This window comes from Salvelinus namaycush, chromosome 11 (genome assembly GCF_016432855.1).
Source record: "Salvelinus namaycush isolate Seneca chromosome 11, SaNama_1.0, whole genome shotgun sequence".
NCBI lineage: Eukaryota > Metazoa > Chordata > Actinopteri > Salmoniformes > Salmonidae > Salvelinus > Salvelinus namaycush.
Window position 1 is genome coordinate 24,547,704 of NC_052317.1, and position 23,457 is coordinate 24,571,160.

Genomic DNA, 23,457 nt, shown 5'->3' on the forward strand with positions numbered 1-23,457 from the left:
AGAGTGAGCTAATTACACCCCCTCAGTTTATGAGGTTTGGTAGTAGCCCACATTATCAGCATCCAAGAGAGACTTATCTAAGTCAGTGGAGGAGTAAGTATTAGCTAGAACATCAAAGCCTGACAGCTGCTGTATCACAGGAGTATCTCCTTTCATGACAGAGATGTCTTGTAATGTAGAGTGAGCCTGTGATGAGCTCTCGTCAGTTTTGGCATCAAGATAGAAGAAGGGAGCAGGTTTCGTGATGTGATTGGTGTACATGAGGCTGCAGTTTCAGGTTCGTCTTTTGGGACATGTAAATGAGAGGCCAGTCTGCTGGGAGCTGCAGGATCTCAGATGACTGCTTATTGTCAGGTAAAACAATCATTTTCATGAAGTAGGCTCTCCCTCTGGAACTGCTTTGGTGAGGAAAGGAGCTGAGATTCACTAACCTTCATCTGAAATAGCACCCTATTCCCTATATAGTATGGGCCCCTAGTCACAAGAAGAGCACTATATAAGGAATAAGGAAGGGAATTAGGGAAAGCTGAAGGACTACCCACAAAAGTTGTCGATTTACCGCAGACTGGGATTCTGGAATGCGTGACAAAGCTGTCTCTCTTTCTCGGAGCATGAGGTCATTGTCAAAGAGGGGGAGTACGAATGTGTTTCACACAAAACAATTTTCAGACTGAGTTTGACAGAAGCATGACCAAAACAATACTTTTTCAGTCGTTCAATATTGACAGAAACGTCCGTCATGCCAAAACCAACTAATTTTATGTCTCCAGCAACAACAAAAAAGACCCTCTCCTCCCCCTCCCCTTCCGCCTGGGAAACAAGGTAAAAGTTCACCAATCCAATCTCTCTCTCTCTCTCTCTCTCTCTCTCTCTCTCTCTCTCTCTCTCTCTCTCTCTCTCTCTCTCTCTCTCTCTCTCTCTCTCTCTCTCTCTCTCTCTCTCTCTCTCTCTCTCTCTCTCTCTCTCTCTCTCTCTCTCTCTCTCTCTCTCTCTCTCTCTCTCTCTCTCTCTCTCTCTCTCTCTCTCTCTCTCTCTCTCTCTCTCTCTCTCTCTCTCTCTCTCTCTCTCTCTCTGTCTTCAGAAACCAGCTGATTTTCATCCCAGACCAAGGGGAAGGAATGAGAAGAATGCATTGATGTGAGGAGACAAACAACTCCACTCAGTGTCTAAACTGAGGGGGCTATGACAGCTTTTCACCCTGTTCTCCCTCAGATGAGCTAGCTAGCTTGCTGCCCATGAAGAACATAGCTTAGCTCACTACTACACCAGCATTACACAATAAAAATAATACACCCTCGTTAAGGACAGGCCAACACTCCTCGATTGTCTGGTCTGATGTATTAAGACAATGAGAAGCAGAAGGACAGAAAGACACAATACACTGAGTACATATTTGCCTCTTATTTCTTTAGCCCTGCTGCAACTTTCTTCTGCTGCAACTAAAGACCTGAATAGCCTTCTCTGTTTGGTTAGCAATTTCTTCATTAACTACTCATTGGAGAGAGCATAACACATTGTAAATATTGGGCCTGTGACCTTCACTGTCTATGTGCAGAGAGTCAAAATGGAAACAGGCCCAGCCCGTCTGATGAACGTCAATAAATAGTCTATTGTGACATTATAAGTCTAATGTGAAAAAGTGTGGAGAGCTAGGTGTCACTTTCACAATAGAGTGAGGTTTCTAGCATTTTTTCAACAGCTCCTTACTCCCTAGTACACACATAAGGATCCACGGAATATGTCAATGGAGTGGCAACAAACGGCCTATTGGCTGTCTATTTAGAGGCCAAATAAACAAGTACATGATGGCCTGAGTGCTACAACTGAAAAGATCTGAACTAAAATGTTTGCTTTTCTTAAACCAAGAAGTTACTTCAAATTGCTTGACAAGTGAAAAATGTACTTGAGACTATGGGCCCATAATCCATTTTCTGATTATAACCATTTGTCATGTAATGTTTAACGACGTTACTGTTTTTCTTTGCCAGTTTATTATCAGCAGAAGAATCTGAGGGGAAACAGATGACTCGTGTCAGATTGCTTTTCACATTCAAAAAAAGTTGTACATCCAGTTCATTACACAAGTGTGTTCCAATTCTTGGTTTGGCATCAGTTATCCAGATTCTGTCATAATTTACCCTTAACCTATGCAATTACTTTCTGGCTGTGACAACCCTTTACCCTGGTGTTAAGCCATCCATCCCTCACTGGCCTTGCCACTCATTACCCTGGTGTTAAGCCATCCATCCCTCACTGGCCTTGCCACTCATTACCCTGGTGTTAAGCCATCCATCCCTCACTGGCCTTGCCACTCATTACCCTGGTGTTAAGCCATCCATCCCTCACTGGCCTTGCCACTCATTACCCTGGTGTTAAGCCATCCATCCCTCACTGGCCTTGCCACTCATTACCCTGGTGTTAAGCCATCCATCCCTCACTGGCCTTGCCACTCATTACCCTGGTGTTAAGCCATCCATCCCTCACTGGCCTTGCCACTCATTACCCTGGCGTAGCACAAGCTGTCTCTTCCTGGTCCTGCAGCTTGTGTGGCTGGATGCTATGCCAGAGGACCACAGTGTCTGTGTGATGTGGTGGAGCTAGAGCTCCTGTTTAGCCTGTGGTCCTGTACTATGGCCTTAATTAAGCAGACTGTTTGTAGTTTGATGAGCCCCCCACCCCTCAACCGGTCTCCTTCCTCACTCCAAACCCGCCTCTCCCTCCTCACCCAACCTCCCAATGCACCTCCTTCACTCCCTTGCCTCCCTCCCGACCCGTCTCCCAACCTGCCTCCCCAACCTTCCAACCCTTCCTCTCCTCTCCTCACCTGTTAACATCACCTATTGATCAAAGCCATTCTAATCACTACTTCTGTGGTCGGCCGTTTTATCCAGTGTCACTTTTTTACCCACACGCCCTTTTTGTAATGGAGCGCCGTGTGCGCAATATTCTTCATCCATTAACTTGGAGCTAGATTAAAGGACAGGAATGGAAGCTCCATGGGTCTTGTTTCTGCATGGCTGGACTGAACCTGTTGATGGTGGACATACTGTGTCAGTCCCAAATGGAACCCTATTCCCTATTTAGTGCACTACTTTTGACCAGGGCCCAAGAAGCCACTGTATGATGGATGGATGGATAGAGGGATAATCAAACAAGTCAAATGAATTGCCAACTGTTTTCCCTAGTCAGAATATAAATCAGAAGATGTGTCAAGAGTTTCTTGAGTGTTCTGTACTGAGTGTTCTGTACTGAATGTTCTGTACTGAGTGTTCTGTACTGAGTGTTCTGTACTGAGTGTTCTGTACTGAGTGTTCTGTACTGAGAGTTCTGTACTGAGTGTTCTGTACTGAGTGTTCTGTACTGAGTGTTCTGTACTGAGTGTTCTGTACTGAGTGTTCTGTACTGAGAGTTCTGTACTGAATGTTCTGTACTGAGTGTTCTGTACTGAGTGTTCTGTACTGAGTGTTCTGTACTGAGTGTTCTGTACTTGTGCCCTAACGGAAGGCCCTATGGGGAGTCAACAACATTTGAAAGAGAAAGGTGTTGTGGTTCTTTCTTCATAACACTGGGTGTTTTTCTTTTGTAGCGCTGCTGCTCACCACCAAGTGTCATAAAATTGCTGGGAAGATAAATTAAACCCGTTTATGGGTCTTATTACTGACTTAATGAACTTGTGTTGGCAATATTCAGGACGTAAACCCTGTCTAGACGTGTCTATGGGCTGCTTGTATTCTTCTTGTTTGGTCCTAACAAGCAAACAGGAGCACTTCATAACTGGATCTAGTCATAACAAGGTTGTTTGAACTTTCTCACTTAAAACTATGATGCTAAACAGACCAGTGTAGAATAGAGGGGTAGTGTGCCGTCTTCCTGATATACCGCAGTCTATCCCCGATACTCCTCCACCATCCCCTTGACAATGACAAGGTTCCTAGATTAACATAATGTAGATCCTTCAGAATAACATAGACATCTTCTAGGAGCCTGAGGAAGAGTGTGTCCCAAAATGGAATGTTTTCTCCCTTAAGCTGACAGGATCTGCTTGTTGGTGTGTGAGGAGGACATGTGGCTCATTGCTTGAGAAGTTTACATGAGTGAAGTTTACTTGATCGTTGTGGAACACTTTGGCGTACCCTCCCCGTACCGTAGGTGGGAACGATGCCCCAGTGAGCTTTCGTCTCTTTGACATCACATGCGCATCACTTTCCCCACACCATCAAAAGTCTGGAGGAGTTTCCTCGGTTACAAGAAATCACATGAAGAACGAGCAGAAAATATGCCTACCTCACAACACTATTGTGAGTCTATTTACCAATCATCCTAATTTATTTTGGACACATTGTGCTTTGCTCAGCATTTCAGAGAAATGTCGATAATGCCCAGGCTGTTTGTTAATGACCAGTGTTGTGCCCAGTGGCTTGTGGGATTTCCCAGCGGTGGAGGCTGGGCTGGGCTGATGTGGCTGTAGTTGTATCACCATGGTATCGCATGGCTAACAGGAAGCTAAGCTACGCAACCCAGGGCCATCTGCTCACTGCCCTCCATGGCACACATGTCACCCTGTGACAACACAACATTATTGATTCAGACCACTACAGCCGCTTCTCTCTATATGTGTGTACTGTATGTGTGTGTTTGTGTGTCTGCAGTGCGCAAGGCTACTGTGACAACAGAAGATAATTGATTCACACAAACACATCCACTACTGTATTTTCTGTGCTTGTGTGTGTACTGTATGTGTCTGTGTGTGTGCGTGCGCGCGCGCGCGTGCATGGCTACTATTTGGTCAGTGAACCTTAACAACTGCTAGGCTTACTCTCCATGCCACAGTCTCCCTGAGAGAGCTTTGTACGGCAATGATAAGGCACATATAGTAATATTATTATTATTATTTTATTGTGTCCCTTTCGGGAAACGTGCATCTCAACAAATCACCACATAAGTGCATAAATACATACATAAAGCATCACCAAGTGCATAAATACATACATAAAGCATCACCAAGTGCATAAATACATACATAAATCACAAGCAAGAACTACAGCAGACAACACATGTGGATACAGTTCCTAATTCAGATCGTAGGTTCACATTCCAGTGGGGCGGTGGGTGGGGTGGGGTGGGGTGGGGGGGGGGGTATATCGTTGATTGTATATTGTACAGCGTTAGCCAATAGCCATGGTTGCCTTCTAAATAATGACAAAGATGGAATTTTCCCTGCCAGCCTTTTTGGAACAGGTCCCAAAATATCCCTAGTAGCCAGCTACTGGGCGAACCATTCAACCTTCCCCACACTGATATATAATGGAACCCGTTGGGGTTTGCCCAGTGTCAAAGTCAACTTATGTCTCAATAGACCCCTCATTATCTACTACCAAGTGTGAATGTCTACTACCAAGTGTGACTGATATATGAAACAACCTTTTTATCTCCAACTTCAAATAGTTCATTAAAGGCACATAGATTATTCTAACTATGTGATGATGCGTGATGTTAGTAGTGGTGGTGCCATGATACCGTGCAGTGTTTTGTTCATATGGTAATAAGACAAATAAAGGGCGCAGGGGACCAGTAATAGCAACACATCTATATTTAGAGGCCTCTCACATGGCCCTGCATTTTTCATGGGACTCTACTGTCACCTGACACTGCAAGCCAGGTCACGAGGTAGTAAGTGTGTGTGTGTGTGTGTGTGTGCCTGTGTGTTTGTGTGTGTGTGTGTGTGTCTCTGTGTGTGTGTCTCTCTCTGTGTGTGTGTGTGTGTGTGTGTGTGTGTGTGTGTGTGTGTGTGTGTGTGTGTGTGTGTGTGTGTGTGTGTGTGTGTGTGTGTGTGTGTGTGTGTGTGTGTGTGTGTGTGTGTGTGTGTAAGGTATCTCCCCATCACTACATCAGCAGCCCTGGGGCTCTATTTGGGGGATATCCATTTAGTGTCAGAGTTTATTGTGCCCATATATTACTAATCTATGTGTTCTGAAATGGTAGTGCCTAAGAGACGCACAGTACAGCATAATGGAAGAATGGGTCAATAGACACAAGCACAGGGTAAACATGAACAACCACATCAAATACATACAGTGCTCTTAGGGCTATGGGCAGTATCCTGAATTTCCGGATGACTGACATGCCCAAAGTAAACTGCCTGAAAGTAAATGGCCCAGAAGCTAGGATATGCATATAATTGGTAGCATTAGATAGAAAACACTCTGAAGTTTCTAAAACTGTTAAAATAATGTCTGTGAGTATAACAGAACTGATATTGCAGGCAAAAACCAGAGGATTTTTAGGTCACAGGCCTTTTCAATGCTAGCCTATGGGATATACAGAAAATAGGCCCCAGATTGCAGTTCCTATGGCTTCCACTAGATGTCAACAGTCTTTAGAAAGGGTTTCAGGCTTGTTTCTTGAAAAACGAACAAGTAGTTCTCATCAGGACAGGTAGACTTTTGTCGCACGTGAACAAGGGCGTGTTCTTCGTTATTTTCCTTTTCTATTGAACACCATTCTTTCCGTCTGAATTATGATAATTTATTTACATATTAGGGTACCTGAGGATTGATTCGAAACATTGTTTGACTTGTTTGGACGAAGTTTACCGGTAGCTTTTTGGATTCCTTTGTATGCATGTTGAAGGAGTGGATTACTGAAATCAATGGCGCCAACTAAACTGACTTTTTGGGATATATAGAAGGACTTTATCTTAAAAAAAGAACATTCATTGTGTAGCTGGGACCCTTGGGATTGCAAACAGAGGAAGATCATCAAAGGTAAGTGATTTATTTTATTGCTATTTGTGATTTTTGTGAAGCCGGTGCTGGTTGAAAAGGTATTTTGATGTGGGGCGCTGTCCTCAGATAATCGCATGGTATGCTTTCGCTGTAAAGCCTTTTTGAAATCTGAAAACAAGGTTAGATTAACAAGAAGTGAAGCTTTTAAATGATGTAAGACTTGTATGTTCATGAATGTTTAATATTACAATTTTGCAATTTGAATTTGGCGCGCTCCAGCTAGCTCCCGCTAGCGGGATCTGAGCCCTAAGAGGTTTTTTAAAATGCACACACTGTGACAATGTACAATCACATGAACAACACTCATGCTGTATATGCAAGCATACAACCGATGGGCAAAACTTACAAAATACAATTACAAAATACCATAAAGATCAATGTATTAAAATAAACTTCAAAATACTTGTTATTTTGAAATATATTTAATTAAAATACATGCATTTTGTATTTTAAAATACAGAAATACATTTGCAAGTAGCCGGCCCGAACAGCAACAATATTTTCAGTAACCGTTACAGAAACGTCTTACTTGCTATGACAGTGATATGTGTTGTTTATCTAACTTAGTTGAATGCACTGACTGTAAATCACTCTGGATAAGAGTGTCTGCTAAATGACCAAAATGTAAATGTATATGTGAAAATGAACATACCAAATTGAACTGCAAAGCACACTGGGTATTATTATTGGCCTAATTTCAGGGTCATGTCTAGATGGGATACATTCATAATTCTCCTGACTTGCTGCATAAGTTTTCCTAAACCTGCTAAGTATTATTCTCATTAGAATAATACTCAGCATGATCTTCCTCTGTTTGCAATCCCAATTGTCCATTTGAACATAAACATTTGTATTTAGTTAATTTAGCAGATGCTCTTATCACACCATAGTGCCATCAGACTTCTGATACCAATGCAGGGGACTGCAAAATTATGAACCACTACAAAAAAATAGTATAGAAAGTATTTTGAAAATAGAAATTACAGCTCTCGAAAGTAGTTCAGCCCAGTGTAATACAAATGACAAAATACTCAGAAGTAATTGAAATACATATTTCAAATACATGGAACAGAAATACTACCCATCTCTGAGTTCAACCATGGACTAACAGGCCCACAATAACAGAAACACACTGATACACCCACACGGAAACAGACACACAGTCTACTGCTCTGGTGGTCTGTGTATGAACTATGCATGGCCTGGCCAAAGCGATTGTCCACGAAATAACAAACCGCCAAGCGTCCAGTGCCGTCCACATCCTTGGCTGTTCTGGTCTGGTCACTCAGGAAAGCTATACCCAGGACTTCTCCATTATTTATTTACAGTCTCTGTTCCTGAGCAGACATTCCAATGACTCTCCTAAGAAGAGCCAGAAATAAGCACAGGACAGGAGAGTTGTGTAGGGTTCTGGGGTAGGAGAGTTGTGTAGGGTTCTAGAGGGAGAGGACCATAGGCCATATCCTCTCCCTCTAGACATAAAACACAGAAAAAGTCACTTGTACGGTATTACCCATTCAAAGTTAGTTAGAAAGTGTTGGTTGTACACCGAGTATACAAAACATAAGGAAAACCTGCTTTTTCCATGACATAGACTGACCAGGGGAATCCAGGTAAAAGCTATGATCCCTTATTGATGTCACTTGTTAAATTCACTTCAATCAGTGTACATGAAGGGGATGAGACAGGTTAAAGAAGGATTTTTAAGCCTTGAGACGATTGAGACATGGATTGTGTATGTGTGCCATTCAGAGGGTGAATGGGCAAGACAAAATATTTAAGTGCCTTTGAATGGGGTATGGTAGTAGGTGCCAGGTTCACCGGTTTGTGTCAAGAACTGCAACGTTGCTGGGTTTTTCACGCTCAACAGTTTCCCGTGTGTATCAAGAATGGTCCACCACCCAAAGGACATCCAGCCAACTTGACACAACTGTGGGAAGCATTGGAGTCAACATGGGCCAGCAATGCTTTCGACAGAGTCCATGCCCTGACAAATTGAGGCTGTTCTGAGGGCAAAAGGTGGGGGGGGGGGGTGTCACTGAATATCAGGAAGGTGTTCTTAATGTTTGGTATACTCAGTGAGAGCTCATCTCAGGGGATTCATTTGGAGCTCAGGTGACTGTTGTAAATGAAAAGAAAAGTGTCCTTCAAACAGTATTATATTTATGATCTTGATTGATGTGCTATGGTAGCGTAACGTCATATAAAAACTAGTGAAGTCATGTCAGGGAAGATATATGCAACTTTATCACTCAGAGACAAACACAGTAAGGCAAGTTGCCTCTCCTTAGAAACACTCTAATAGCAAAATAAATGGTAGCCACTGAGAAAGGGGATGGAGAGAAGAAAGTGACTTCACCAGGCCTGGTACTGAAAGAGTGGATTCATGTCAGAGAGGTCTGAGTCAGAGAGTCAGAGACCTGGCTCTGTCAGTAGGAAATGTTTCTGACATTACAGTGGCTGACTCTCTGTCTCTCTCTCTCTCTCTTTTTCTCTCCCTCTCTTTCTCTCTTTCGTGCTGACGAGTGTAAACAGAGTGGCAGATGGTGAGCGACCAAGGCCCACTCAATCTCTGCTTTCTGCACTACACTCTGCAGAGGGGTACAACAGAGGGGGAACATTTGGCTGCTCTGGCTAAGGCTAAGCTCATATATGCTTTTAAATCTCCCTCATACAACCCCCATTCCCATAGTCCACATCCGCAGAGACTATGAGTCTCCCCAACATTGGGGTTGATTTGTGGTTAGAAAAGCATCTGGATTTGTTGATAGCTGGATCAGGCTTCTGAAGCCTCACCGATCATCTCTGGCTAATGGCTGCTTGTTCCCGTTCCATCATGATATAAACCTAAAAAGTATCAATCCCTGCAGTCCTCTGGGGCTTGGATGGACTCTATAAACAAACACATCTCTCAGGAGGAACGGCTGTCCATGCTTCCCAAATGACACCCTATTCCCTATTCAGTGCACTACTTTTGACCAGAACTCTGTGCACTATATAAGGAATCCTGTGTGATTCGGAACACAAGGTCTCCAATGTCAGCTAGGCACAGGAGAACCAGATTCTCCCTTTCATCCTGTGCAAACGTGTCACCCTGATGGATATTAATGACTTCCCAACTGTCCCAGTTCCCCTCAGTCCGAACAGAGAGGTAGAGAATAAGAAGAAGGGGGGCAGACAGACCATATGCCCACAGCAGCACACTGCCCTAGCAACACCTCCCCCGCTCACCCCACCTTATCGTGAAATTGGGATTACCCTCTTCATGATTGACCCAATCATATTTGTTCTCCATTATTACGAAAAACACCTGCCCTCAGACAAAAACACCTGGTTCACATCGTTCCAGACTACCCTGTATGTGGTGTTTAGTCTGGCCAGGGGGATGTCTGTCTCCCCCCACCCTCCAATCACCTGGCTCCAAACCTCCAGATGGGTTTTCCAGGTGCTCTCATCCCTTCTCCCTCTACCCCTCCACCTACCATATACACACCCAAAAATAAACAAGTGGTTAGAAGTGAGAGAGGAGTTCAGTGTCTTAAAATAAACTCTGAATCTTTTGTGAACCAGAATTTTTCAGAAAAGCAAACAATCATATGCTAAGGTTAAGCCATTATTTTTGCAATTGTGTTAACTGTAGGCCAGGACAAGCTGTGGGACCGGTGTTGTATTTTAGCAGAGTACATTTTGGCCAGACCCCCCTTCGCCCCCTCAACCAGACTACTCCTTGAGGTCAAGTGTGTAATTTCAGAAGGAAGTTGGCAGCTGTCTACCTGCCAGGCTGCCACTATCCAATCACTTGTTTTGAAGCGTCCCACAAATAAACACAGGTGTGCCACACGGAGCCACACGTAGGTGGACATGGAACCAAAACACGATGTCTATGTGTGACACTGTCTGTCTGTCTCACTAAGAGACATTATTATCCTATCAAAATATACCCTTTTAACCAGCTGCAATTACTCTTGCCACAAAAGACAGGAAATGGGTGAATTTATCCAGGTAAAGAACAGCAGGACAAAAAAAGGCACACAGACAGGACAGGATAACACAACACAAACTTATGAGCTATAGGCCTACAGGCACCAGGGTGAGTCTTAAGGAGTTTTGGTGTGTGGGGGAGTAATCATCACAACAATGTGAGCCATCCCAACCCAGACGGATTACAAACAATTGAGACCTTGTTCTTTCTGATGAGACAGATAGTTTTTGTTTTGGGAAAAGTATTATATTCGGCTCATGCACCGGTGATTCCCTGATTCTCAGACTCAACAACGGCCAGCGACTTACTTATTTAGAGCTTTGAGACTGTCTTCAAAATAACAGGAAGCATGCTGATGGTGAGCTTTTCCACACCACCCTCATGTGTCTTAATGTCACTATTAGGTTAATTAGCTTTCCACTTCTCTCTGTTTTTAGAGGAAAGGAAAACATCAACATGCAACTGGAATTACCTCAGTCTCAGACACACAATAGCACAATGTTCCCTATTCACTGCTGGTGACCCTATACTATATGTATATACTGTATACTATGCTACTGTATCTTAGTCCAATGCGGCTCTGACATAAACTCAACAAAAAAAGAAACGTCCTGTGTTAACTGTGTTCATTTTCAGCAAACTTAACATGTGGAAATATTTGTATGAACATAACAAGATTCAACAACTGAGACATAAACTGAACAAATTCCACAGACATGTGACTAACAGAAATGGATTAATGTGTCCCTGAACAAAGGGGGGGGGGGGGGGGGGGTCAAAATCAAAAGTAACAGTCAGTATCTGGTGTTGCCACCAGCTGCATTAAGTACTGCAGTGCATCTCCTCCTCATGGACTGCACCAGATTTGCCCGTTCTTGCTGTGAGATGTTACCCCACTCTTCCACCAAGGCACCTGAATGTTCCCGGACATTTCTGGGGGGGAATGGCCCTAGCCCTCACCCTCTGATCCAACCGGTCCCAGATGTGCTCAATGGGATTGAGATCAGGGCTCTTTGCTGGCCATGGCAGAACACTGACATTCCTGTCTTGCAGGAAATCACACACAGAATGAGCAGTATGGCTGGTGGCATTGTCATGCTGGAGGGTCATGTCAGGGGGTCATGTCCCCTCACCTCACCTCACCTGCAAAACATTTGAGTGGTACCCCTCTTGATGGCAGAGAGAAAAATGTAAAGACATGCTCCCGTATTTTGGCGACTAAGAAAGTATTTTTTAAAGCTCCCGCTTTTGGCAGGATGTGTCAATGTGTAGTTCATACGTGCATAATCTATGAGCAGAATTACTATAAATTACTTCAGTGACTGATTTCTTGAAGCTGTGCCGTGCCATTTTCTGTACATTTCCCTCCACGTGGGCCAGCCCCCTAGCTGGCCCTCGCAGTTGAGAGGCCTGCCCAGCGTTATCCAATGAGGTTGCAGAGCACGCCCAATGGCTCAGAGGATACATCAGAGAGAGAATGAGCAATGAGGTGGAGCACATATCTGCGCATACAACATGTGACGTGGTACGCAATTTTTGGGGACCACTTTTGGCTCATGAGCGCTACTTTCAGAACTACTGGCTAAAAAGTATACAAAAGTACCGGATAATCTCTTTAAAGCTGCAATATGTCACTTTTTGGGTGACCCAACCAAATTCATATAGAAATGTGAGTTATAGATCTGTCATTCTCATTGAAAGCAAGTCTTAGAAGCGGTATATACACTACCAGTCAAAAGTTTGGACACACCTACTCATTCCAGGGTTTTTCTTTATTTTACTATTTTCTACATTGTAGCATAATAGTAAAGACATCAAAACTATGAAATAACATATATGGAATCATGTAGTAACCAAAAAAGTGTTTTTAAAAAACTAATATATTTTACATTTGAGATTCTTCAAAGTAGCCACCCTTTGCCTTGATGACAGCTTTGCACAGCTTTTCATTTTTGAGTCTTTTACTTTCAGTTTTCTACACCAGCTTTAACCTCTCTTGGGCACGTGAGACGGTAGCGTCCCACCACTTCAACAGCCAGTGAAACTGCTGGGCGTCAAATTCAAAAACAGAAATACTCATTATAAAAATTCAGAAAACAAAACATATTTTACATAGGTTTAAAGATTAACTTCTTGTGAATCCAACCACGGTGTCAGATTTAGAAAATGCTTTACGGCGAAAGCATACATTAAGATTATGAGAACATAGCCCACAAGACAAATCATTACAAACAGTAGCCAGCCAGATAGAACAGTTACACAATTTAGAAATAGAGATAAAATTAATCCCTTACCTTTGATGATATTCATATGGTTGCACTCAGCAGACATTCATTTACTCAATAAATGTTCCTCTTGTTTGATAAAGTCTCTTTATACCCAAAAACCTCAGTTTTGTTCGCGCGTTTTCTTCAGTAATCCACAGGCTGAAACGCAGTCAAAACAGGAAGACAAAAAAATCCAAATTGTATCCGTAAAGTTCATAGAAACATGTCAAACGATGTTTATATTCAAACCTCAGGTTGTTTTTAGCCTAAATAATCGATACTATTTCAACCGGACAATAACGTCGTCAATATAAAATGTAAACAAGAAATGCACTCTCTCGGTCTTGCAAAGGAAAAAGCTCAGTGAAACTTTAGGGTCCACTCATTCAGACTGCTCTTACCTCCTCATTTTTCGGAATACAAGACTGAAACACATTCTAAAGACTGTTGACATCTAGTGGAAGGCATAGAAACTGCAAGTTGAGTCCTAAGTCAAGGGATACTGTAATGGCATTGAATAGAAAACTACAAACCAAAAAAAAAACGACTTCCTGAATGGATTTTTTCTCAGGTTTTCGCCTGACAAATCAGTTCTGTTAAACTCACAAACACTATTTTAACAGTATTGGAAACTTTAGAGTGTTTTCTATCCAAATCTACCAGTTATATGCATATCATATCTTCTGGGCCAAAGAAACAGGCCGTTTAATTTGGGCATGCATTTCATCCAAAATTCCGAATGCTGCCCCCTACCCTAGAGAAGTTAAACAGCTGAAAATACAATATCTGTGTCACACCCTGATCTGTTTCACCAGTCCTTGTGCTTGTCTCCAGCCCCCTCCAGGTGTCACCCTTCTTCCCCATTATCCCCTGGGTATTTATACCTGTGTTTTCTGTCTGGGTCTCGCCTTGTGTTGTTATAGTACAAACTGGCCATGACTGACCCAGCAGACTTGGACCAGCTCCGGCACACTGTCTCCCTGCAGGGAGCTATCATTAGGAGAGGAGGAGCTACTTCAGAACCTGATGGAAGGGTTCCGATCTCTGGCGGAACGCCACGACCTGGGGTTCAAGGCGTTGACGGAGCAATTCTGTGAATTAGCTCGCAAGCAGCACGCCACATCTGAGACCTCCCAGCCACTCGGTAACTTCCCTACTAGTGGTGGGTCTGTTCAGCCTACCCTGGCTCCCCAAGAGCCCCGCTTACCTCCTCCGGAGTGATATGCTGGTGATCCTAGAACCTGCCGGGCATTTCTTTCCCAGTGCTCCCTCAGTTTTGAGCTACAGCCATCTTTGTTCCCTTCGGATCGATCGAAGATAGAGTATCTAATTACGCTAATGTCCGGGAAGGGTACTCCCCTGGGCGACGGCCGTTTGGGAGCAACAATCCGCCATTTGTCATAACCTGGAAGATTTCATGGCGGAGGTGATGAAGGTATTCAATTCTCCGGTGCCCGGGAGAGAGGCGGCCCAAAAACTACTGAAGGTACATCAGAACTCCCGTAGTGTGGCAGACTATGCGGTAGAGTTTTGCACATTGGCTGCCAAGAGTGCCTGAAATCCGGAGGTTCTGTTCGATACCTTCCTTCACGGACTGTCGGGGGAAATAAAAGATGAGCTCGCAGCGCGGGAGTTACCATTGGACCTCGATTCCCTGTCCGGTTAAGATACCTATTTCTTTAGTAGGTACAAGTACACTGGGGAGCCAGACTGGAAATCCTCTAATTCCCATCAGCCGCACTCCTTTTTCTGTGATACTGCTGTGGGGAGACCAGTCTAAGTCTCTCCGGGTGCTCATTGACTCTGGGGCGGATGAGAGTTTTATGGACGCTACCTTAGTTTCTGAATTAGGTATTCCCACTCAACTCCTCTCTGTTCCAATGGACGCTAGAGCACTTGATGGCCGCTCCATTGGAAGAGTTACCCACAGCATTGTACCTGTTAATCTGCGGGTTTCAGGAAATCACAGTGAGGCTATACAGCTACTCCTCATTGAATACCCCATGTTCTTGTTGTTTTGGGATATTCTTGGCTCCAAAAACACAACCCCATTATTTACTGGACCACGAGTTCCATCCTGGGTTGGAGTCCGTTCTGCCATTCCCATTGCCTCAAAGCAGTGCAGCCTTCCCCGAGACGTCCTCCTCAGGGCTTAAGTCAATAAATTGCTATGTCCGTACTGTGAGAAGCCTAAGACAGCGCTACAGGGAGACAGGATGAACAGCTGATCGTCCTCGCAGTGGCAAACCACGTGTAACAACACCAGCACATCCGAACAGTACATCCGAACATCACAGCTGCGGGACAGGTACAGGATAGCAACAACAACTGCCCGAGTTACACCAGGAACGCACAATCCTTCCATCAGTGCTCAGACTGTCCGCAATAGGCTGAGAGAGGCTGGACTGAGGTCTTGTAGGCCTGTTGTAAGGCAGGTCCTCACCAGACATCACCGACAACAACGTCGCCTATGGGCACAAACTAGCATCAAAAGTAAATAAAAATAAAAAGTATTAATAGGAGACTAAATGCGATCGGACCACCATCTAATTGGCCTCCGTACACAGTAACTCTTACATAAATTCCATGTGGATTGGGATAAAGCCTATTGGATGACAATTTGTTCATAACTTAGACAAAATAATTCATAATTTACTTTTTTCTCCACAACATAGGTACAGCAGATCCCCTTATTGTATGGGACACTTTTAAATGTACTTTTAGAGGCCATTCAATACAATACAATTGTCACGACTCCCACCGAAGGTGGCTCCTCTTCCTGTTCGGGTGGCGCTCGGCGGTCGTCGTCACCGGTCTACTAGCTGCCACCGATCCCTTTTTCCCTTTTCTGTTGTTTTTGTCTTATTGGTTACACCTGTTTCTTGTTTAGGTTTTAGTTGGGCTATTTAAGCCTGTATGCCCGCCTGCTCTTTGTGCGGGCTTATTTTTCCTCTGTTCATGTTTGTGGTTGTGCGATTTCCTTTGTTTTTTCCTTCAGACTGGTTGGGTCCTGGTTTTGGGCCGGTCTTGTTATTTGCGCCTGGTGTTTTGGCGTGACCATTTTCCCTGCGCCGGAATAAAACATTGTTCTTTACCCTTTGCTTCCTGCGCCTGACTCCGCACCCACTACGCATAGATTGCATGACAACAATACTCACCATTAATTTAGGTCAAAAGAGATTAGACTAATAAAGGAAATAGAAGAAATAACAGTGCAGGTAGATGGGAATGGGAACTGTACTATAGAGGCACAAAATAAGTCAGCAGAAAAACAAAAATAATTGGAGTGTTACGACTTCCGCCGAAGTCGGCTCCTCTCCTTGTTCGGGTGGCGTTCGGCGGTCGACGTCACCGGCTTTCTAGCCATTGCCGCTCCATTTTTCCATTGTTCCATTTGTTTTGTCTTGTTCCCTGCACACCTGGTTTTCATTTCCTAATCACACTGTATGTATTTATTCCTCTGTTCCCCTTCATGTCTTTGTGTGAAATTGTTTTTGTTACATGTTCGTGTGTGGGTTTGGGTTTTTCCCCGTTATTCCGTGGTTTTTCACGAGGGATGTTTATTGTACAACATTTGCTCAATTTTTGTGACTGTTTCGCGCATAGCACTTTTACTTTTGCCTGGAGGTTGTGACGCAGTGGCGTCTGTCTGTTTTATTTGCCTCTGCCTTAATAAAGTGTGTGCCTGTTCACAACTCTCTGCTCTCCTGCACCTGACTTCTCCACCAGTAGCGCACTACGTGGCATGGAGGTACTTATTCAAGAACGATCAAGTGTAATGTATTACAAAAATAAAGCTAATCGGATGGAAAATGTGGAAAAATGCAACAAAAAAAGCAGGAATTTTCAACATAGAAAAGCTACCAAAAAGAATTTACAGAATCTTGTTACAAATGATCATCTATTATTCACCAAATTATATTTTGAAAGAGGAAGCAAAATATTTTAAGCATATGTTTTCTTTTCAGTCTCTTCCATTTACACTGAATGATGTTAACTGTAAGGTTTTCTTTCCTAATAATAATCATGTAAAATTAACAAATTTACAGAAAGACCTCTGTGAAGGCCAACTTACAGAAGAGGAACTTTTTGAGGCAATTAAATATTTTCAGTCTGTAAAAACACCAGGGCTGGATGGTACCAGTAGAGGTATATCAGACCTTTTTTGATGTACTCAAAGATCCATTATTGGCATGTTTTAATTACTCCTATAAAAATGGTAGACTTTCAGGTACTCAACAAGAAAGTCGGATTTCATTACTACTAAAACAGGACCCAGGTGGTACTGTAAGTATAAAGATCCAGTCCATTAAAAAAATTGGAGGTCTCTACCACTTTAATGTTGTGATGCGAAAATCCTGGCGAAATGCATAGCACATAGAATAAAAAAGGTCTTACCATATATTGTTCATCCTGATCAGACAGGTTTTTTACATGGACGATATATTGGAGATATACTTACTTGATTAATTACTTGAAACAATTGAACATTATGAAACATCAAAGATACCAGGCCTGGTCTTCATAGCAGATTTTGAAAAGGCATTTGATAAAGTACGAATACAATTTATATATAAATGGCTGGATTACATTAATTTCGGTGAATCTCTTATACAATGATTTAAAGTTATGTACAGCAACCGAAGATGTAAAATAGTAAATAATTGTTACTTCTCAGAAAGTATTGAGCTTTTAAGATGAATAAAACAAGGCTGTCCGTTGTCTCCATATCTATTTATTATGACCATTGAAATGCTAGCTATTAAAATTAGATCCAACAAGAACATCAAGGGGTTAGAAATTCAGGGGATAAAAACAAAAGTGTCAATGTATGCCGATGACTCAAGTTTTTTCATTAGTCCTCAATCTGGATCCCTGCACAGTCTCATTGAAGATCTTGATCACTTTTATAGACTCTCTGGACTAAAACTTAATTATGACAAGTGTACCATATTATGTGTTAGATCGTTAAAAGGGAAAGGGGGATACCTAGTCAGTTGTCCAACTGAATGTATTCAACTGAAATGTGTCTTCCGCATTTAACCCAACCCCTCTGAATCAGATAGTTGCGGGGTGCTGCCTTAATCGACATCCATGTATTAGTCGCCCGGGGAACAGTGGATTACCTGCCTTGCTCAGGGGCAGAATGACAGATTTTTACTTTGTTAGCTTGGGGATTTGATCCAGCAACCTTAAGACACAGTGTTTACACTACCTTGAAGTTTACCAATAAAGTGTGTATATGGTGAAGTAGACAAACTTGGTATTCACATCTCAAAAAATATAAATTAACTTACCACAATCAATTTCAATAGAAAGTTTGCAAAAATAGATAAGCCCCTCAACCATGGAGAGGTACATTTTAAAAATCACATTGATTAACTCTTTGGTCCTATCACAGTTTACTTACTAATGGCACTGCCTACTCCAGACGACTCGTTTTTTAAATCATATGAGCAAAATATATTTCATTTTATTTGGAATGCTAAGCCAGACAAAATTAAACGTACCTATTTATATAATGAATATGAGTTTGGGGGGCTACAATTATTAAATATTAAACCTTTAAACCTCTTACTAAAAGCTTCACTCATACATAAATTATACTTAAACCCAAAATGGTTCTCCAGTAGATTATTAAGAAAGGCTCATCCCGTTGCTCAAAAATTGCCTTTTTCATTCATACAGATTACAATTTCTCATTTCTGACTGATTGAAAATGAAATTTTGTTTAAGGTATCACCCTTTCTTAAACAAGCCATACAAAGCTGGTTATAATTTCAGTTTATCCTCCAGAAAAGATAGAACAAATATTACAACAAATGTTATGGTTAAACTCAAATATACTGATAAATTTAAAAAAGTATATTTATTAGTTATATTATGAATATAAACGGTGGAGTTATGTCACATCAGCAGCTATCGAAAATATATGGGAATGTCTGCTCAATCAAAATGTATAACCAACTGATTGCAACATTACCACAAAAATGGAAGAGGCAAATGGAAAGGGAGAAGGTAGGGAACTTGTTTGCCTGCCATATATTAAAGATACAAATTGGCTGAAAGGAATTGGCATAAATAGAAAAATATACCAGTTTCATCTGAGGACAAAACTGTTGACAGCTGCGCTATACAGGTTGCAAAATAAATGGGAGGAGATTTTCGATGTACCGATTCCATGGCACATGGTTTATGAACTGGTCCAAAAAACTACACTTGATTCAACACTTTGAGTTTTTCAATTTAAATGATTATACAAAATTCTTGCCACCAACAGAATGATATATATATAAATATGTGGCATACAACAATCTCAGCTCTGTAGATTTTGCTGCGAAGAGACAGAATCACTAGATAATTTATTCAGATATTTCCCCTATGTAGCTTGTTTCTGGTCACAGGTTCACAAATGGTTAAAAAATCCCAACATTCACTTAAAAAAGACAAGGCTGCCTATCATACATTCTTTCACTCATTGCACCTTGTTGTGCCTTGTATCGTCCGTAGTTGCAATGCAACCACAACAGATAGACTTCAGTGCTCAGCGTTTGTCCAGGTCCCTTTTCCACATGACCTCGGGAGATGCCTTCAATACCGTCCAATAGGGGCAAGTTAACTGTACATTTTTTAATGCTTAACCATCAAGCTTTTTCTGTTTTAACAACCCTTACCTACTTTCACTCCACTCATAGACGTTTATCCCTCCCTGGACAAATGTTGAATTTTCCTCACGTGAGACCATCTTGTCGAGCTGATCATTTCAAACCACACTGCTCTCATTGGGCAAAAACTGGTTGAATCAACATTGTTTCCATGCAATTTACACCAACTATGTCAATGTGCTGATGTTGAATCAACGTAGAAAACTGCTTGGATTTACAAGAAGCCATCAACGTAAGGGAATTTCGTCTTTTTCTCACCCAACTTTTAACCTAAATCCAATGACAGGTGACATTTTAGGTTAATTTCACGTTGAATTCATGGTAGTTGGCAACTCAATCAAATGTAAATCAAGACTAGACGTTGAACTGACGTCTGTTCCCAGTGGTCTGTTTCATCCATGGCAATGATGTTGCTCTCCTTTCTCTTCTTTTGCACAATCTTTACGATTACTGAAGTTCACTTGTAAATAATTCATTTCGACCCGTCGTTAATTTAAAACAAGTGTTTATTTTCTGAAATGTGTGCCGATGCCCAGCTGTTAAAAGGGACAGGCGGCTATCTGAGACTCAGCGGTTAATTGATATTTTAAGTGACAAACACATTTAATTAATTGTTTCTGGCATGTCATCTGAGGCTCACTTACATCACAGACAATTTTTGGGTGGGATGTTCAATTTGGTCACTTATCACAAGTCCCTGGCAAAATGACACAGAAAATTGGTTGCATATACTTTCCCATAATACGGAATAAACCTTCGGATTAAAAGATTCCGTGTCCTTCAGTTCTCATAGATATAGCACATGAATATCCTGTCGCCTCAGCCTCAGCCTTGAAACACTACTGTCTATTCTGACCTACATACAACAGTACATAGTGAGACGGGTAGTCGGGTATACAGGCTCCAGAGACCTCTAACACACAGACACACACGGCAGCCACAGCCGTATCCCGTCATCCCAGGCACAGGTATCAAAAGAGACAAAAGGGCTCCAACTGAACCAAAATGCACTGGAGAGTGCATGTTACATGTTAAATATACATACAGGCTGGCTGTAGTCTGTGGTTCTGTAATCCTGGAGGCCCCTCTCTCCTCTCCGTGCTTCCCTTTGATATGTGGCACAACCTGCCACCTTCAGGGGCAGACGAGACTCAAGGGGAATGTTAAACGCTCCTTCCTTTAGAGATGAAATGCTCCACATAAATCATTGATTAGCCTCCAACCCTCCAATACCCACCCCCCTCTACCACCTTGCGTCCAGCTCGATAGCTGAAATGGTGCAAACAAATGTTATGTTATCATTAAGAGTACTTTTGTCAATTAGGGACTACTTTTTGGCAGTTCGGCCTAATATCTGCTGAGCTGTAGAAGAGAGCAGTCGTAAAGGAGTGGCCACGCTGTTCATCTTCAGAGGGGAAAAAGCAGTAACAAAAGAAAAACAGAACAGAGGTTGTTGTGGATGTGAAGTTGGTGATGCATGCTCAGTTATTTGATGATAGATGATAAATGCATTGTATGTGCGCGTGCGTGTGTGTGTGTGTGTGTGTGTGTGTGTGTGTGTGTGTGTGTGTGTGTGTGTGTGTGTGTGTGTGTGGGGGGCTCTCAACTTTGTTTTGGTTGGAGGATTCTATGGGTCATGTGAATATCTGACAGTGGTCCTCATCTCTTGTCCTGTCTTGCCTGAGGGCTGGTAGCCTATACTGTTAATTTGATGGCACCCATTCCCCTGACATGTGTCTGTCCAGCTCTGTCCAGCTCTGTCCCGCCACGGATGTGGAGCGAGACAGATACTGTATAATGATCCTGTCCTACTAGTGCCTCATCAGCTCTGGTTACAGTACAGACTGTTCTCTGCAGATAGTGTCACAGACATCTACAGTGGGGAGAACAAGTATTTGATACACTGCCGATTTTGCAGGTTTTCCTACTTACAAAGCATGTAGAGGTCTGTAATTTGTATCATAGGTACACTTCAACTGTGAGATACGGAATCTAAAACAAAAATCCAGAAAATCACATTGTATGATTTTTAAGTAATTAATTTGCATTTTATTGCATGACAAGTATTTGATCACCTACCAACCAGTAAGAATTCCGGCTCTCACAGACCTGTTAGTTTTTCTTTAAGAAGCCCTCCTGTTCTCCACTCATTACCTGTATTAACTGCACCTGTTTGAACTCGTTACCTGTATAAAAGACACCTGTCCACACACTCAATCAAACAGACTCCAATCTCTCCACAATGGCCAAGACCAGAGAGCTGTGTAAGGACATCAGGGATAAAATTGTAGACTTGCACAAGGCTGGGATGGGCTACAGGACAATAGGCAAGCAGCTTGGTGAGAAGGCAACAACTGTACTTTTCGCACCAAAGTACGTTCATCTTTAGGAAACAGAACACGTCTCCTTCCTGAGCGGTTTGACGGCTGCGTGGTCCCATGGTGTTTATACTTGCGTACTATTGTTTGTACAGATGAACGTGGTACCTTCAGGCATTTGGAAATTGCTCCCAAGGATGAATCAGACTTGTGGAGGTCTACAATTTTTTCTCTGAGGTCTTGGCTGATTTCTTTTGAATTTCCCATGATGTCAAGCAAAGAGGCACTGAGTTTGAAGGTAGGCCTTGAAATACATCCACAGGTACACCTCCAATTGACTCAAATGATGTCAATTAGCCTATCAGAATCTTCTAAAGAAATTACGTCATTTTCTGGAATTTCCCAAGCTGTTTAAAGGCACAATAAATTTAGTGTATGTAAACTTCTGACCCACAGGAATTGTGATACACTGAATTATAAGGGAAATAGTCTGTCTGTAAACAATTGTTGGAAAAATGACTTGTGTTATGCACAAAGTAGATGTCCTAACCGACTTGCCAAAACTATAGTTTGTTAACAAGAAATTTGTGGAGTGGTTGAAAAACTAGTTTTAATGACTCGAACCTAAGTGTATATAAACTTCAGACTTTAACTGTAGATAGATAGATAGATGAGTGCATTAGTCACATGCACATGGTTGTAGATGTAATTGCAGGGTACAGTGGAATTCTTATGCTCTGAGCTCAAACAGTGCTGGTCAAAAAAAGAGAAGTGAATGACACAATAATAAACATAACAATAATAAAAATATACACCAAATGTACAAAACATTATGAACACCTGGTCTTTCCATGACATAAACTGACCAGGTGAATCCAGGTGAAAGCTATGATCCCTTATTGATGTCATGTGTTAAATCCACTTCAATCAGTGTAGATGAAGGGGAGAAGACAGCTTAAAGAAGGATTATTAAGCCTTGAGACAATTGAGACATGGATTGTATATGTGTGCCATTCAGAGAGTGAATGGGCAAGACACAATATGTATGTGCCTTTGAATGGGGTAAGGTAGTAAGTGCCAGGCGCACATGTTTGTTTCAAAAACTACAATGCTGCTGGGTTTTCAAGCTCAAGAGTTTCCTGTGTGTATCAAGAATGGTCCACCACCCAAGGGCCTTCCAGTCAATTTGACACAACTGTGGGAAGCATTGGAGTCAACATGGGCCAGTATCTGCTTTCAGACCTTATAGAGCATGCCCCGACGAATTGAGTCCGTTCTAAGTGCAAAATGGCAAAAAAACTCAATATTTGTAAGGTGTTCTGCCTTCAGTCGGCTACAGTCGGCTGAGGCGGGCTTTAGAGCGTGGGGAGGTGTGACAGATACTGTAATATCTTATTGGCCAGACATGCTAGACAAACAGTCTGAACATCAAATCAGGAA

At 42.3% G+C, this 23,457-nt stretch overlaps 1 protein-coding gene across 1 annotated transcript in view; it reads right to left on the minus strand.

Moving 5' to 3' along the window:
• The window catches only part of LOC120055940 (apoptosis regulator Bcl-2-like), a 42,332-nt gene that overhangs the window by 17,640 nt on the left and 1,235 nt on the right, over positions 1-23,457 (minus strand). The window lies entirely within an intron of this gene.